The sequence below is a fragment of the Pleurodeles waltl genome, chromosome 10 (genome assembly GCF_031143425.1).
Source record: "Pleurodeles waltl isolate 20211129_DDA chromosome 10, aPleWal1.hap1.20221129, whole genome shotgun sequence".
NCBI lineage: Eukaryota > Metazoa > Chordata > Amphibia > Caudata > Salamandridae > Pleurodeles > Pleurodeles waltl.
Genome location: NC_090449.1, coordinates 1070943471 through 1070959797, shown reverse-complemented (window position 1 = coordinate 1070959797; position 16327 = coordinate 1070943471).

The window sequence follows — 16327 nt, the reverse complement described above, 5'->3', positions numbered from 1 at the left end:
CTGAACCCAGGAAATCGGATTCCTGCAACCTGAAGAAACAAGAAGGACTGCTGACCTACAAGCCTGCAGAGAAGGAGGAAGACAACAACTGCTTTGGCCCCAGCCCTACGGGCCTGTCTCCAACTTCGAAAACCTGCAACCAGTGACGCATCCGACAGGGACCAGTGACCTCTGAAGCCTCAGAGGACTGCCCTGGACTAAAGGACCAAGAAACTCCTGTGAACAGCGGCCCTGTTCAAAACCTGCAACTTCTTTGCAACAAAGAAGCAACTTCCAAAGACTTCATGGTTCCTGCCAGAAGCGTGTGACTTCACACTCTGCACCCGACACCCCCGGTTCGAACTGCAGAAAACCAACACCTCAGGGAGGACTCCCCGGTGACTGCGAGCCCGTGAGTAACCATAGACGACCCCCCTGAACCCCCACAGCGATGCCTGCAGAGAGAACCAAGAGGCTTCCCCTGACCACGACTGCCGGTAACAAGGGACCCGACGTCTGGAACCAACACTGCACCCGCAGCCCCCAGGACCTGAAGGAACTGAACTTCAGTGCAAGAGCGACCCCCAGGTGACCCTCTGCTTAGCCCAGGTGGTGGCTGTCCCGAGAAGCCCCCACTTGTGCCTGCCTGCAACGCTAGAGTGACCGCCCAGGTCCCTCCATTGTTTTCAATCAAAAATCCGACGCCTGCTTTGCTCACTGCACCCGGCCGCCCCTGTGCCGCTGAGGGTGGACTTTGTGTGCCTTCTCGTGTCCACGCTTTTTGAGCTCTGCACCTGACTGGCCCTGAGCTGCTGGTGTGGTAACTTTGGGGTTGCCTTGAACCCCCAACGGTGGGCTGCCTGTGCCCCAAACGTGAGACTTGTAAGTGTTTTACTTACCTTCAAAACTAACCTTTACTTACCTCCCCCAGGAACTGTTGATTTTTGCACTGTGTCCACTTTGAAAATAGCTTATTGCCATTTTTACAAAGACTGTTTGTGATATTGCTTTTATTCAAAGTTCCTAAAGTATCTAAGTGAAGTACCTTACATTTAAAGTATTACGTGTAAATCTTGAACCTGTGGTTCTTAAAATAAACTAAGAAAATATATGTTTCAATGTAAAAACCTATTGGTCTGGATTAAGTCTTTGAGTGTGTGTTCCTCATTTATTGCCTGTGTGTGTACAACAAATGCTTAACACTACCCTCTGATAAGCCTACTGCTTGACCACACTACCACAAAATAGAGCATTCTAATTATCTACTTTTGCCACTATCTTACCTCTAAGGGGAACCCTTGGACTCTGTGCACACTATTTCTTACTTTGAAATAGTACATACAGAGACAACTTCCTATAACAAGCTCTTCTCTTTATTTTTACAACTCCGAGGTGGCCTTCATGACTTACATATATGTTTTTATTCCTTAACCTACTAGATGTACAATTTTACCCCATGCATCAGAAGCTGTTCCTCTTCTCCAAGTTCATTGCGTCTCTTCCAAATTGCTCTCACTTCAGCATTCAACCCTGACTTTTTTAGCAAGTACACAAGCATTGCTAAATTAATTCCATTCATCCTTTGGTGCCGTCTGAGATAGGTTCACCCCGCTCCTTCCCCGGTGGAACAAAACCTCAGGGTAAACTTTGACTCTGACCTCACCTTCGAGACTCCGGTTGAGGCATTATCTGCGCCCTGTGTTTTCACTCTGAGATCCTTGAAACGGATGCTGCCCCTCATTCCTGTAAAACATCTATAAACGATTGTTCATGCCTTGATTACCTCGATGTTGGATTACTCTAATATCCTCTGCTTAGGGCTCCCGGCTCTAACATTCAGCCTCACCAAACATTTCAGAACGCTGCTGCCCGCCTGATTTTTAAAATCCCTTCTAGGGTCTCGCTATCACGATATTTACACCATCTTCACTTGCTTTGTTGAATAAAAGGATCCAGTTTAAGGCTCTCACCCTTGCTTTAAGGGGATACAACCATAAAGGCCCTCTCTATCTTAAGCACTGTTTCAAGTTTTACTCTCAGGTGACATCCTTGTGATCTCACAATATTAAACTTTTTAAAACTTCTCGCATACACAAGGCCAGGAGAGGAGGTAGGTCCTTCTTTCTGGCAACGAGGTTGTGGAATGCGCTTCCTCTTGTTCTGAGAAGCAGACCTTCTGAAACTACCTTCAGAAAAGGTCTAAAACCCTACTCTTTGATTCTTGCATGAACATTCCCTAATACTGTCTTTTGTGGGTGATCCTTTCCCTAGTGCCGGGCGCCTCCTTTGAGGTAGTTGTGCGTTTTACACATGCTTTGTATTGTATTGTAGTCATCAACAATGCATTGTATTGTAGTGTAGTCATCAACATTACATTCTCTTACAGCCAAAGGCATTCTGCTCGGACACTCAATGATAACATTCATATTCCACTGGAAATGTTCAGTTTCATAATTGCAAGCCCATTCCACAACCAGGCAATCGTGGAAGACGCTTTAATAAGGTCTCCTTTTGTTAAATGTTTTCTGATTGGTGTTTGATCACGCCTAAGAATAAAATCACTTCCCTGTAAATATTTCAGGAAGTACTCAGCTTTCTCCTTTCCAATAACAGAGTATTTCCCTTCATCATGGAAACAATGGTCTGGAAGCGTATGCAACAACAACGTCCTTCCCTTTAGGCTCCCATTGCATCGACATATCCCCAAACCTTTCCCACTGTCATCAACAGTGACAATAATAACAGCAGACGGATCAAACCTTTCAGGGAAGCAGTCTTGCAGTGAAAGTCCCTTGGCAACACTGGGATCTTCAAACTTTAGCTTGTTCTAAAGCACAAGGGTGTATCCAGAAAATTACAAAAAAAAACACTTTGAACCAAAGTTCTTACAGCACCAAGCGAACAAAGCAAGTCATTGCCACCCTTCCAAGAAGATCTTCCTTGCCTTTTCCATCCAAGCATCTATCCAATCATCCTTTTCATATTTCCATCTAACCGCTGATATGCACTATTTCACCTTAACATTCTGTCATCCACCATTCAGGCCGTCACCATTCTGCCCATCCATATCCAAACCTATCCGTCAATCTTCAAACCTATCAATCAAACCTATCCATCCATCCACCATTTCATTCAGTCATCCATCCTTCCACTTATCCATCCCTCTTTCATCTATCCATTTATCCATCCATCATTTTGCTCATCCATCCTCCCTTCCACTTATCCATCTACCCTTTCACTCCATGCATCCAACCATCCATCCATTAAATTTCCCTCATCCATCCATCCACCCTTTTACTCATCCATCCATCCTTTCACTCATCCATCCACCCTTCAACCCATCCATCCACTCATCTGTCCATTCATTTACCCTTTCACACATCCACCCTTTCATTCACTCATCCATGCACCTTTTCAATCATCTGTCGATCTATTCACCCTCTCACTCATCTATCTGTCCGCCCTCTCATCCAGCCATCCATCTACCCACCCATCCATTCTTTCACTCATCCATCCTTTCACTCATCCATCCAGCCATCTACTCTTTCACTCTGCCCATCCAGCCAGCATTTTAGTCGATCTACAGACAGAAGAGGTTCATCAACCCTCCCTCTAGCTGCTAAGGTGGGGGCGGACGACGACGCTGCTTAAGTATTTGGCGAAGAGAGTGTCTCTAACTTGAAAAAGTAGATACAAATGTAGAGTAAAATTCTGTTAACCCTAATAATGATCTCATATTATCCTTAACAAATGAGCTAATGCATTTTTAGCAGCTATGATTAACTTTTCCTTACGGCTTATTGCCCGCCTCACTCAACAAAAGCCACAGATATGTTACTGCTTATTCTCCAAATGTACACTCCTTCAACTTAGGTCCAAACCCTCTTCTCCAAAAACTTTAACTCCTTTTGGAACCGAAGACTATGCTCTACTCAACTCTAATGAGTATATTGTCTTCAAAGCACAGGGGCCTTTGTAAATCTTTGAAAACTCAGACATGGGCCTTTGAAAAAGGGTCCCAGCTTGTGCCAGCCTAAATGGCATCCTACCCAAACAGATCCACAAAGGCAGAAAGATTTTTCCTCTTTGAGTGTAGCATTACTTGATGGCATGCCAAGAGGAAATCCGTTGGTACTAGTTAGCATTTTGTCTGTTTTAGGCAGGAGAAATTGATCCACAAGGATATTTAGAATTTGTTCTCTCAAATCCACACATAACCTCACTGTGCCAGTAACCTGCTTTGCACCATCCATGGAAGCTATTCATTTAGCTGTCTTTTCATTCTCTATGACCCTCACTTTAAGCAATTTCTCCAATGCAGTCTTGACTTCTTCTCTTGTTATTAAGGGAATACCTTCTTTGGGTATCTTAGTACAGAATTCACCTTTAGTATAATTCTGTTTCTTTTCTGAATAATCCTCCTCATAGCCTAGCCTTCACCCACTTCCACAACTTGCTCACAAATATTTGGGTCTAACACAATATGCAATGACATTTGATCTCGCCATGTTAAAATTAACAGTCCTTTTTTGCTACATATGGTTTACATGTGACCCACTTATTGTTACCTTCAACGTTTTATTAAGTTTGTCACGAAAACAGTAGATTAATTTAATACCTCGGAAAATCTGGGCTCTTATTGTTTAAGGTGTTTAAAAAAAAAAATGAGAAGAAAAATATTGTGAGACACAAATATTGTATCTTGGATAGCATGATGTCCAAAATATCTTGGCTCAGAATATCCCAAGTAAGATTACAATTTTTGAAATATTTTTTTACATAGCTTTCTGTGTTACAGCATTGTAAATGATATCGTTTTCAGAGTACTTAGTGTTTTTTTCATATACTGTATTTGTTTCTACCATTTTTATATTTTTATATAATAATTTTAGGAGTGGTATATTAGGTTTAGAGGAGATAGGGTGTGGATTAATATGAATTTGTAATTTTGAAAGTTTATTTTTAAATTTGTTGTGTTCATTTTTAAATTTGTAGTGTTTCATAACCATTTTTAATGAAAATATGCATATTTTAATGTATTTTTCAATTATGTATAACTGAATTTCCTTATTTGTAATATATTTAAAATATTTGTTTTATTTTGTTTTAATATTGTGATATTTTAAACATTTCTAATAAATCAAATAGCTATGAAAATTAAAATAATTATTTTTAGTTTATAATTTGATAAATGTATTGTTTTTTTAAGGTGTTTTTGTATGTTTTACTATATTGAAAATTTAACATTTATATTTATTTTATGTGTTAAAACATTGTTTTCTTACATTTTGCTCTACTTTTTCTATGTAAATTATAGTTATTAATAGTATATTTATAGTAAAGCACTGCCATATATTTAATATTCTGGGACATATTTTGTGTGTTTTGTTTCTCAGATAATCAACATTTACTTCTATAATTTTTTTTTAAATATCTATCTATCTATCTATCTATCTATCTATCTATCTATCTACCTATCGATATAGATATATAGTCAATGCACACATATGTGTAGTTGCAATTGTAAACCTGTACTTAGCAGGACATACTTAGCTTTGTGATATTCTGGTAGTTGATACGTGTAGGCCACAATAATTCGGAAGGGCAGTATTCAATTCTTGATATTCTAATAGTAAATCCCACCTCGTCATTTCATCTCTTTGGCCCTTCTCCCCGTCACTGTCATTCTCTCTCCTTCATCTTCACAGTTTCTATCTTGCTCTCTCACAACCATCTTCTTTACAGCAGTGCACATTTCATCTGCTGCTCTCTAGTTTTCTTTCTCCATCTTATCCCCCCTCTCTTGTTGCTTCTTCCTTCTCTGTCTTTCGGTTCCTCTCTCTCCGTCTGGTCAGGGTCTACTTACCTTGACAGAGTAATGCTGGGAATGCCTCGGAGGTGGGCGCCCTGTGCCCCTCGACGGGCTCAGCTTGAAGGGCAGCACTTCTGGACAGAGGGATGCCGCAGGTGCCTTCTTCATCCTTCTCTCTGTCTCAGGGGCAGGGCTGTATCTCAGGGGGGCGATGGCAGGACAAAAACATTCATAATCTCTCAGCTTTTTCTCTTTGAAGCCCAGTGGTAGTTTTTTCAGAATTTGACCTTTGACCTGTTGAAATAGCTTGGTGAGTCTCACTGATTTTCAGGGATCTGATTTTGATAGTGGTGGGGGTCATGCAAGTTCCAGGCAAAAGGTGTTTCTCGTGTCTACAGATCTGAGCTGCTTAAAGCAATTTTTTTTAAAATATCTCTTCTCCAGGTGTGCATGTTTTTTGTGCAGCCTCCGATCCCAAAGTGACCTATCATAAAGTCTATTATAAAATTCTGGATTTGAGTCCCAGAATCCCAAGGCTTGTGTTGGGCCAAGATATATTGCTATCGGTCCCTTGTCCAACAAACCCATGTGTCCCTGCTCCTGATTTCATCCGTTTCTGGCCCTGGAGTACCTTCTTCCTGTGGAGACTGTGAATTGCACAATAGGACAGAGTACTCCACTCTACTGCAGAAGGGGATCACCGCCAGCGGGTCTCTTTTGAACATGCACAACTACTATCCCCGTGTCCTACTCATGACCTGGGGGCAGCTGTTGGCAGCTTCAGCTTGTTGTGGAGGTCATGCCTTGGTCCTTAATCCCCATTGGTGTAGACAACTACTACCCCTTTCAGCAACAATGGGTGCAGTCTCTCATAACTACTCCTCCATGAGTTTGAGATATGTGGTCAGCCTGTGGTTTGCAGAAGGGCCTGGGGTACCCCAGAGTTGGGGCCCTCATGTGTGTGTGGTCATAAGATGGTATGTTGCCGTACACCTAACTGGAGACCCTCAGTACACCAACTCCCCGCACACACACACGCACACCCTCGTGGTCCCACCAGGTCCATAAGCTGCTTCTTCTTGACCCTGCCTGGGCCACCGTAGCTCGCTCAATAAACTCTCCGACAGAAGCAAAGGAACGTTGTTGTATTCACCCCACTAGTGTGATCACGTGCAGGCAGGTCAGGCAGCGGCTTGCAAGGAGTGACCCAGAGCACTGCTACCTGCTCTCATTTGTCCCAAAAGGATGTACGCTGAAGCCCCAGTGGCGGATCCCGCTGTCTATGAGACGACAGACTAGCCCAGGCTTCCCTCATGTACCTGAGACAAGGAAATGGACTCCAAGGGTCAAAGGGCTGACCTTCTGTTCAAGCTACAGGGACACAACAAGCTAGACAAGGTCTTTACTGCAACCGCCCAGCCGATCAGTGCCAACTGGAGCTGGACTGGACTCTGCCTTCCACCCTGTGAGACTCTAAGGGGCATATTTAACAAATATTCACACAACGCGAGAAGTCAACTTGCTGCGCTGCATGAAAGGGAGAGGGAGGAATGCACTGCCGACGCCGATGCACAAACTGCTGCCTAGCGTCAACGCAGGCACTCTTGCACCGTGGTTCAGCAGTGCCTGCATTGTAGGCAGGAATGTTTTTGACATTTCCCTCCTTCTCCCTGTTCTGCACAATGCAGCATACTTAGCTAGAGGAAACAAGGAGGAGAAACAAAGATATTTTCCTCACTGAGCCTCTGGTGGGGGAAGCGTACAATTCTGATTGTAGGAAAGTAGCCTCTTTCTTGGCATGGTTACCCCCATTTTCTGCCTGATGTCAGTGTGTTTGATTGTGTTCAGTGGGATCCTGCTAACCAGGGCCCCAGTGATTATGCTCCCTCCCTACTAACTTGGTAACTTGGGGCCAGATGTATGAAGCAGTTTTTGAGTCACAAACGGCGAATCAGCCCGTTTGCGGGTTGAAAGATGCTATTTGGGATGTACAAAGCCCAAACTGTGATTCAGTAACTTGTTACCAAATGGCAGTTTGGGTTTTGCAATTCGGTATTAGGAAGGACCGTGACAAGGGCGTCCCTTCCTAATACCGAATCCAGATGGTATATATGATTGTTTTGTGACCGCGAATGTGGTCGCAAAACAATCGCAGTTAGCACCAGTTTCAAACTGGTGCTAACCCATTCGCCAACGGGAAGGGGTCCCCATGGGACCACTCCCCCTTAGCGAATGGTAGAGAGAAAACAAATATATCAGAGCTGGCAGTGGTCCCACAGACTGCTGCCTGCTCTGAAAAAATGAAAAGAATACTTTTCATTTTTGATTTTGAAATGCATCTCGTTTTCCTCTAAGGAAAACGGGCCGCCTTTCAAAAAAAAAAACAGCTTTACTTAAAAGCAGTCACAGACATGGTGGACTGCTGTCTTCTGCAGACCACCATCCCTGTGAGGGCGGCCATTCCCAGCGGGGTCACAAATTGCGACCTACCCCATGAATATTCATGAGGTAGGTCATTTGCAACCACATTGGGAATCGCAAACAGTGTCATTGACACTGTTGTACATCAGGTTTTGCGAGTCGCAAAACCTGATTTTTGTACATGTAGCCCTTGGTTACTTACACCCCACATTTGGCCTACTGGTGCCCCATGTAAGTCCCTAGTATATGGTACCCAGGGCATTGGGGTACCAGGGGATGCCCAGGGGCTGCAGCATGTATTAAGCCACCCATGGGGAGCCCATGCAAAGTGCTTCTGCAGGCCTGCCATTGCATCCTGCGTGAAAAGGTGCATGCACCCTTTTCACCACAGGTCACTGCACCAGGTCACTGTAAGTCACCACTATGGCAGGCCCTCCTAGCCCAGAGGGCAGGGTGCAAGTACCTGTGTGAGGGCACCCCCGCACTAGCAGAGGTGCCTCACGAACTCCAGTTCCATTTTCCTGGACTTCATGAGCGCAGGGATGATAGTTTATGCGTGTACTGGACAAAGGTCACTAATTATATACAGTTACATAATGGCAACTCTGAACATAGGCATGTTTGATATCAAACATGTCAGGTGCATACCCCAATAATGCTGCCATTATTGGAAGTATGATTCCTTGCACTCTGGGGGCTTCTTTGAGGACCCCCAGCATTGCTCCTACCAGCCTTCTGGGGTTTTCCGGGCAGCCCAAGCTGCTGCCTCCCCTCAGACAGGTTTCTGCCCTCCTGCTGCTTGAACAGCTCAAACCCAGGAAGGCAGATTAAGGATTTCCTTTGGGAGAGGGGGGTAATAACCTCTCCCATTGGAAATAGGTGTTACATGGCTTGGGAGGGGTAGCCTCCCCATGCCACTGATATGCTTTGAAAGGCACATTTGGTGCCCTCCATGCATAAACCAGTTTACACCGGCTCCCGGACCTCCAGTCCCTGCTCTAGCGCGAAACTGGACAATGAAAAGGGACGTGACCACTCCCCTGTCCATCACCACCCAAGGGGTTGCGCCCAGAGCTCCTCCAGAGAGTCCCTGGGTTCTGCCATCTTGAATCCATGGTTGGCAGGGACCTCTGGGAGCATCTGAGTGTCCAGGTCAGGCAGGTGACGTCAGAGTCCCCTCCTGATAGGTGGTCACCTGGCTAGGGGACCAATCACACTTTCAGGGCTATTAAGGGTCTCTCTCTTGGGTGGGTCCTCAGATTCAGCTTGCAGGATTCCAGCAAGACTCCTCTGCAACCTATACTTTGATTTCTAGCCATTGGAACCGCGACTGGACACTCCAGGAACCAACAATCTGCATCCACTATGAAGAACTTGGCTTGCAACATTGTTTCCATGGCTCCTTCCAGTTTCTGCAGCATTTCCCTAGCTGTGCATCCTCTGAGGGAAGCAAGTCTTCAGTCTGCATGAGAAGGAAAAACAAATCTCCCTTGGAGTGAAGGAGTCACTTCCCTGCATCCGCAAACACCAACTGCAATGACGACCAGCTGTGTGGATCTCCTTTCATCCTGAACTGCGTGGATCCTGCATCACAGGTGGTAGTCTGGAGTAGTCCATTTGGTCCTCTCTGACAGCTGTCCAACTTTGGTGGAGGTAAGCCCTTGCCTTCCCACGCAGGACAGTACCCCCATGCACTACGTCTCTTGCAGCTACCAAGGCTTGTTTACATCTCCTCCAAGGGATCTTCAGGCTCTGGTAACCTCAGTCCACAGCACTCCTTCCTGCGATGTACAGCCCTCTGCGTGCTTCTCCTGGCATGGGACCCTTCTCCAGCTGTGCTGTGTGGGGTCCTCTGCGACTCCTGGTTCCTTGTCCAGTGGGTCTCCCGTGAGGGCTGCCTCTTCTTCTGTGAACTTTCTGCCTTGCTGAGGGTCCCCCTTGGACTCCCCCCATGGGCTGAGTCCTCCTGGACCTTGCTGGTCCCCGAAAGCTTCACTTTTGCTTCACCATGATTTCTGCCTTTGCCAAGGGTTGTTGGTGGCTCTTCCACGCCTCTGACTGACTGCAATCATCCATCCTGAATGGGGCGTCGACTGCATCCTCCAGGAATTCTTCACCTGCTCCAGGGCTGCATTCCTGACCGTCTTCGTCCTACTGTCAACCAACTCCTGCAACCACAGACGGGTGGGTAGCAGCTCCTGCTCCCCCTGGACTCTTCGGTGACTTCTGGACTTGGTCCCCTTCTTCCACATGTCTTCCTCTTCAGGAATCCGCCACTGGTTTCTTGCAGTCTTGTCTGGGTGTTGCATTTTCTTTTTTTCCTTCCTTTTGGGTGGTTTGGGGAATATCCAGTAACTTACTCCTTTCTTCCTCGTCGCTAGGGGCACTGTGGTACTTACCTTTGGGGTTTCCTACTACCCCCAGCTCCCCTCTACACATTCCACTTACCTAGGTGGGGGTCCTGTGTTCACATTCTATTATTTTAGTTTATGGTTTGGGCTCGCCCTGTGGTCACTATTGTATATTGTTATTTGCACTGTTTTCTAACAGTGTCTATGCCTATTGATGATTGCTAGTGTACATATCTAGTGTGCTACCTAACTTCTATTAGAGGGTTGCCTCTCTAGTACTTTTTGGTAATTTTGTCACTAAAATAAAGTACCTTTATTTTTGTAACACAGTGGCCCTGATTATGACATTGGTGGTAAATCCTGCTTACCGCCACGGTGATGGCCGCCAACATACCGCCACGGTTGGGAATATATCTGTCTGCTATATTATGACACACACACACCAATCCGAAAGAATACAGCCACATACACAAATCCGCCAGCCCAAAGGTCAGTGCTAAATTGGCGGTCCCAACACCCGTACCTTTACGCCAACAAAACAACGCCCACCACATCATGATGTACGAGTCACCACAGCGGACATTCAATGGCGGTAAACCATTGGCTGTGCATACCACCGCGCTCAGAATGGACACCCACATACAAAACAACACTACATTGGCTAATACTAAAAACACACACCTGACACACACACACACCACACACACCCACAGCGCTATAAAACACACAACCACATTACCCACAACCCTTCAGAAACAACAATTACTGCCAAGATATTGACATGGACAGCACAGAGACAACTAGACATACACACCACATATACCCATACATCCCTCATGCACCCCACATCACACACCCCACCACATTACTCAACACACTCTCACCAACACACACCACACAACATCCATGTCCCCACAAAGGCACCCCCGTTTCACTGATGAGTTAAGGGTCATGGTGGAGTAAATAGTCAGGGGAGAGCCACAGCTGTTTGGAGCACAGGTACAGCAAATATCCATTGCCAGGTAGATTGAGCTATGGCGGAGAATCATGGACTGGGTGAAGGCCGTGGGAAAGCATCCGAAAACAAGGGACGAAATCAGGAACAGGTGGAACGACCTACGAGGGAAGGTAAGTTCCTTGGCACCAAGGCACCAGCTCGCCATACAAAGGACTGGGGGTGGACCCCCACCTCCTCCCCCACTGCTCACAGCATAGGAGGAGCAAGTCTTGGCATTACTGCATCCTGAGGGACCCGCTGGAGTAGCCAGAGGACTGGACACTGGTAAGTCAACATTTACCACTTTTCACCCACCATACCTGCATACCATCTCACCCCCCCACCCTCAGTCCCATCACTCCACTCCATCCCACACACTGCACCTACACATATGACTAACCCCAATGCTTAGCCCTGCATGCCATATAAATGCATGGATAGCCCTCCCAGCCCTGAATGGACACCAATCACTAAAGCATGCACAGCATAGGGAAGCTAACAATTACACAATACATCATCATTCACACACAAAGGTGGCAGGGCAACAGCAATGATAGAGAGGAAGCCGGGGATGTACAATATGTCACTGACATGAAGCATAATACATCACTTACATCCCACAGGTGCCCCGGGCAATGTCAGCGGAGAGGAGGTGCCAAGACTATTCAGTCCCTCAACAGAAGATGTCCCCAGTGATGACAGTAACTCTGGACTTCAGGATCTGGACCAACAACCTGGCCCATCAGGGACCACTGGACAGTCAGTCATCCAAGCCCACTCACAGTCAACCACAGAGCCTCCCCCATCAGTAACCAACACCACAGCACCCACCCAGCGTACCCACACCCCTGTCCTCAGGACACGTCAATCAGCAGGACCCCAGTCCACACCTCATACCCAAGACAATCAGGGACCTGGGGTAAGTGGCAGTGGGCACACTGTTCAGGGGACAGAGGCACAGGGCAACAGGGACACTGGGAGGACTGCTGTGTGCCAGGGGGAGGACAGGCCCAGGGAACCGACTCTCCAGGAGGCACTCACCGTTATCCTGGAAGCCCACCAACATTCCCAGGACACGATGGGCCAGATCCTTGACAACATGCAGGAGAACAGATGGCTGCAGGAGGAACAGTATCAGGTGATCAGGGAGGACTTGCAGGCCATCAACACCACCTTGATCACCATAGCAGAGGTGCTGGCAGACATTGCCAACATCATGAGGTAAGCAACAGCACACCAGCAGGTCCCTACCACTAGCCAGTCCATTGACCAGCCCTCCACTTCCGCTGCAGCTAGTGAGCAGGAGGCCCCGCTACAAGACCCACAGGCCACTAGCACCCTGTGGCCATGGGTATAGCGATAGGGAGTACAATGACACTCAGGTGAGAGGGTGAATATACGTCATTTTATTGTACTTCAGCAGTCTCTTCATAACAGTCTTTATCTGTGGGTTTTAAGATGGGTGATCTCCTCTGTTTCTTCTCCCTCAGGTTTCCCAGTGGTCGCAGATGGATTCCCGGCGGTGGTATTGTCAGGAGGACTGGAAAAAGAGGAACGAAAGGCAGGTAAGTAGTGTCTCTGTAGATGTGTTTGTATTTTAGTAACGTGGAGGGAGGGTGTGGGTGTAGAGAGAGAGAGAGAGAGAGAGTGTGAATGAACGTGGTAGAAAAAATCTTCTCCCAAGAGAAGAGAAAAAAAATATAAGGAAAAGGGAGCAGGACTTAAGGGTGAGGGCTATAGGACCCCGTCCCTACACCTCTGTGGATATAGTCTCCAAAACCACTCTTCCCCGTGCTCAGTGATTGGTGCTCCTTTTGTTTCTAGGTTCTTCCCTTTTTAAACCCCCTTCCCTTTTTCTCCGCCTCCCTCTACCCCTCTCCCTCCACCCTCCTCTAACCACAGACAGCAATTTATTCCTGAAGCAGGACCGTACCTGCTTTAGCCACGTGGCGTGGCAGAGTTCGAGCTTCTCTGGACTTTCCGGTTCCTCCGTGGAAGTCTCTCGTGTGTTTCCTGGATCTGTTTCTCCAAAGTGGGGAGCGCTGGGTTTTCCGTCTCCTTCGCTGCCCGCAATCTCTGTTCTTCTCTCCTCGTTTTTCCTTTCCTCTGCGTTCTTCTCCCTTCTAATGTGTCTTGCGCATAGTCCTTCTTCTCTTTTCTCACTCTCGGGAACCCGGCTATCCGGGTTCCCGGCTCCGATGACTTTGTCCTCTTCCTTCCGGTCTAGTGTGTCCCCATCCTTTCTAGGTACGTCGATGGGAATCCGGATGTCCGGATTCCCGTTTTCAAAGGCTTTTCCCTCTTCGGGAGCCGTCGGGTGCTAATCCGATCCGAGATTGGCACTAAATGGAGCCGAGGAGTCCATCTCCTGCAGAAGGTGAACCACCCTGCAAACGTTCCCTGCAACCCAGACAGAAGCCAGAGACACTTGCCAAGACCATCGCCAGGAAGTGAGACTCTCCTGATTCTCCCGCTTGTGTCCCACCCTGTCACATTGTCCACTTTGAACTGCCTTTGCTCCCCTTCCTATGGCCCCTTGGACACTGCACCTGTGATACCAATAGACTGGAACAATACCCTGGACCTTCCTCCATCATCACCCCATTCCATTGCACTTTTCCCTCAATTTCATAGCACTACAATGAAACACCCTTGAACACAACTGGACTACTAGTAATTTATGAGTTGAAAATGTGCATTTATGGAAACAGTCACATCTAGCGCAAATGATCTGAACACTGTGAGAGCATACAAATAACGATCTGTAGCTGTCTGTACTCATCACATCAGTATACAGTTGTGATCTCACCAACAACTGTAAAATAACAAGCCATAGGTGACAGTAAGTTGAGATGCAATGTAAGTTAATCTCATCATGCCACAGGTACAGAGAAAACATCGATATTCAGAGGAATGGTCAGTTGCACTGTCGCACCTGTGTGTCATTGGAAGTATTGACGTATAACTGATGTTCTGTTCTCCTCATCCTCATCCTCTGCCTCCTCATCCTCACTGTCCTCAGGGTCCACTGCTGCCACAGGGGCATCTCCAGTAGCCTCCTCCTGCAGAAAAGGTACATGCTGTCTGAGGGCCAGGTTGTGCAACATGCAGCATGCCACTACTATCTGGCAGACCTTCTCGGGTAAGTAGCACAGGCCTGTCAGATGAAGGCACCTGAACCTGGCCTTCAGGAGCCCGAAGGTCCTGTCGATGATCCTTCTGGTTCGCCCATGTGCCTCATTATAACGTCCCTTTGCCCCTGTGCTGGCATGCCTCATAGGGATCAGCAGCCACGATAGGTTTGGGTAGCCAGAGTCACCTGCAAGTATTGAGGGACAACATTTAGCCTCACACAATGATTTGGGGATTACACCTGAAGGCATACACTAACATACAGTGGGAGGGGACCAAGGCTCACCTATTAGCCACACCCTGTGCCTCTGTAGTTGGGCCATCACATTTGGGATGCTGCTATTCCTCAGGACAAAGGCGCCATGCACCGTCCCAGGATACTTAGCAATGATGTGGGGGATGTACTGATCCACCAGGCACACCATTTGCACATTCAGTGAGTGGAAACTCTTACGATTCTGGAACACCTGTTCATTCTGGCAGGGGAAACTTTCGCAATATGTGTCCTGACAATGGCCCCAACGATATTGGGTATATGTCCCATTGCATAGAATCCTGCCTTCACAGTGGCCAGATCTTCCACTGGGGGAAAGCTATGTAGCTGCTCATGTGTTTCACCAGGGCAGACAAAACTCTTGCCAGCACTATTGAGAACATTGGCTGTGACATTCCTGATGCAAAGTCCACTGTCACTTGGAAAGAACCAGTTGCCAGGACATGGAGCACTGATAGCACTTGCATAAGAGGGAGGATCCCAGCGGGATGACGGATAGCAGATATCAGGTCAGGCTCCAATTGGGTACACAGCTCTGTGATTGTGGCCCTGTCGAGTCTACAGGTGAGTGTAATTTGCCTGTCATCCAGTGTAGCCAAGTCCACAAGGGGTCTGTACACAGGGGTATGTCTCCTCCTCCTATTTATCTGCAGCGGTAGGTATCTAAGGGTCACAAGAGTGAGTACGCTGTCACAATTTGAACAATGGAACCCCAACCTCAGTGTACGTAGTGCATTTATATGATGGGACAGTGGGAATGGCGAGGTATGTGCTAATCTAGGCTGTGACGCAGTTAAGTTCAAATGACTGTTGTCCGCCAGCATGAAATGGCGACCGCCTGTCCTGTATGTAGGGACAGGTGGAAGTGAGGTAACTCCACCGACGTTGGGCCGCCATGAAATTCCTCTTTGCATAACATGGGCTCTATGGAGTACAGTGGCCAATGGGGATCTGCGCTGGGGGTGACGGTGTACACCGCCGCGGACATGACCGCCATTTTCTATCTGATTCCTCACTTGTTTCCTGACCTTCAACAGGAGAACACCTACACTGCGTGTGGTGCTGGGACCTGTGTCTGGAACCTACCATGGTCAGTGTAACCGGGGAAAGGGCCCCTGCCTTCTCTTCAGAGGAGTTGGAGCATTTGGTGGATGGGGTCCTACCCCAGTACGGACTGCTCCATGGGCCTCCAGACCAACAGGTGAGTACACCTTTGGTACGATGCATGTGGGAAGGATGCATGGAGATATGTGTGCAAGCATCGTGTCATTGGGGAGGGGAATGTCTTGTGGTGGTGTACATGGTGTGCGCCGGACAATGTGTGTGCAAATGGTTAAAGAAACGGGATTGGTGGGCCATAT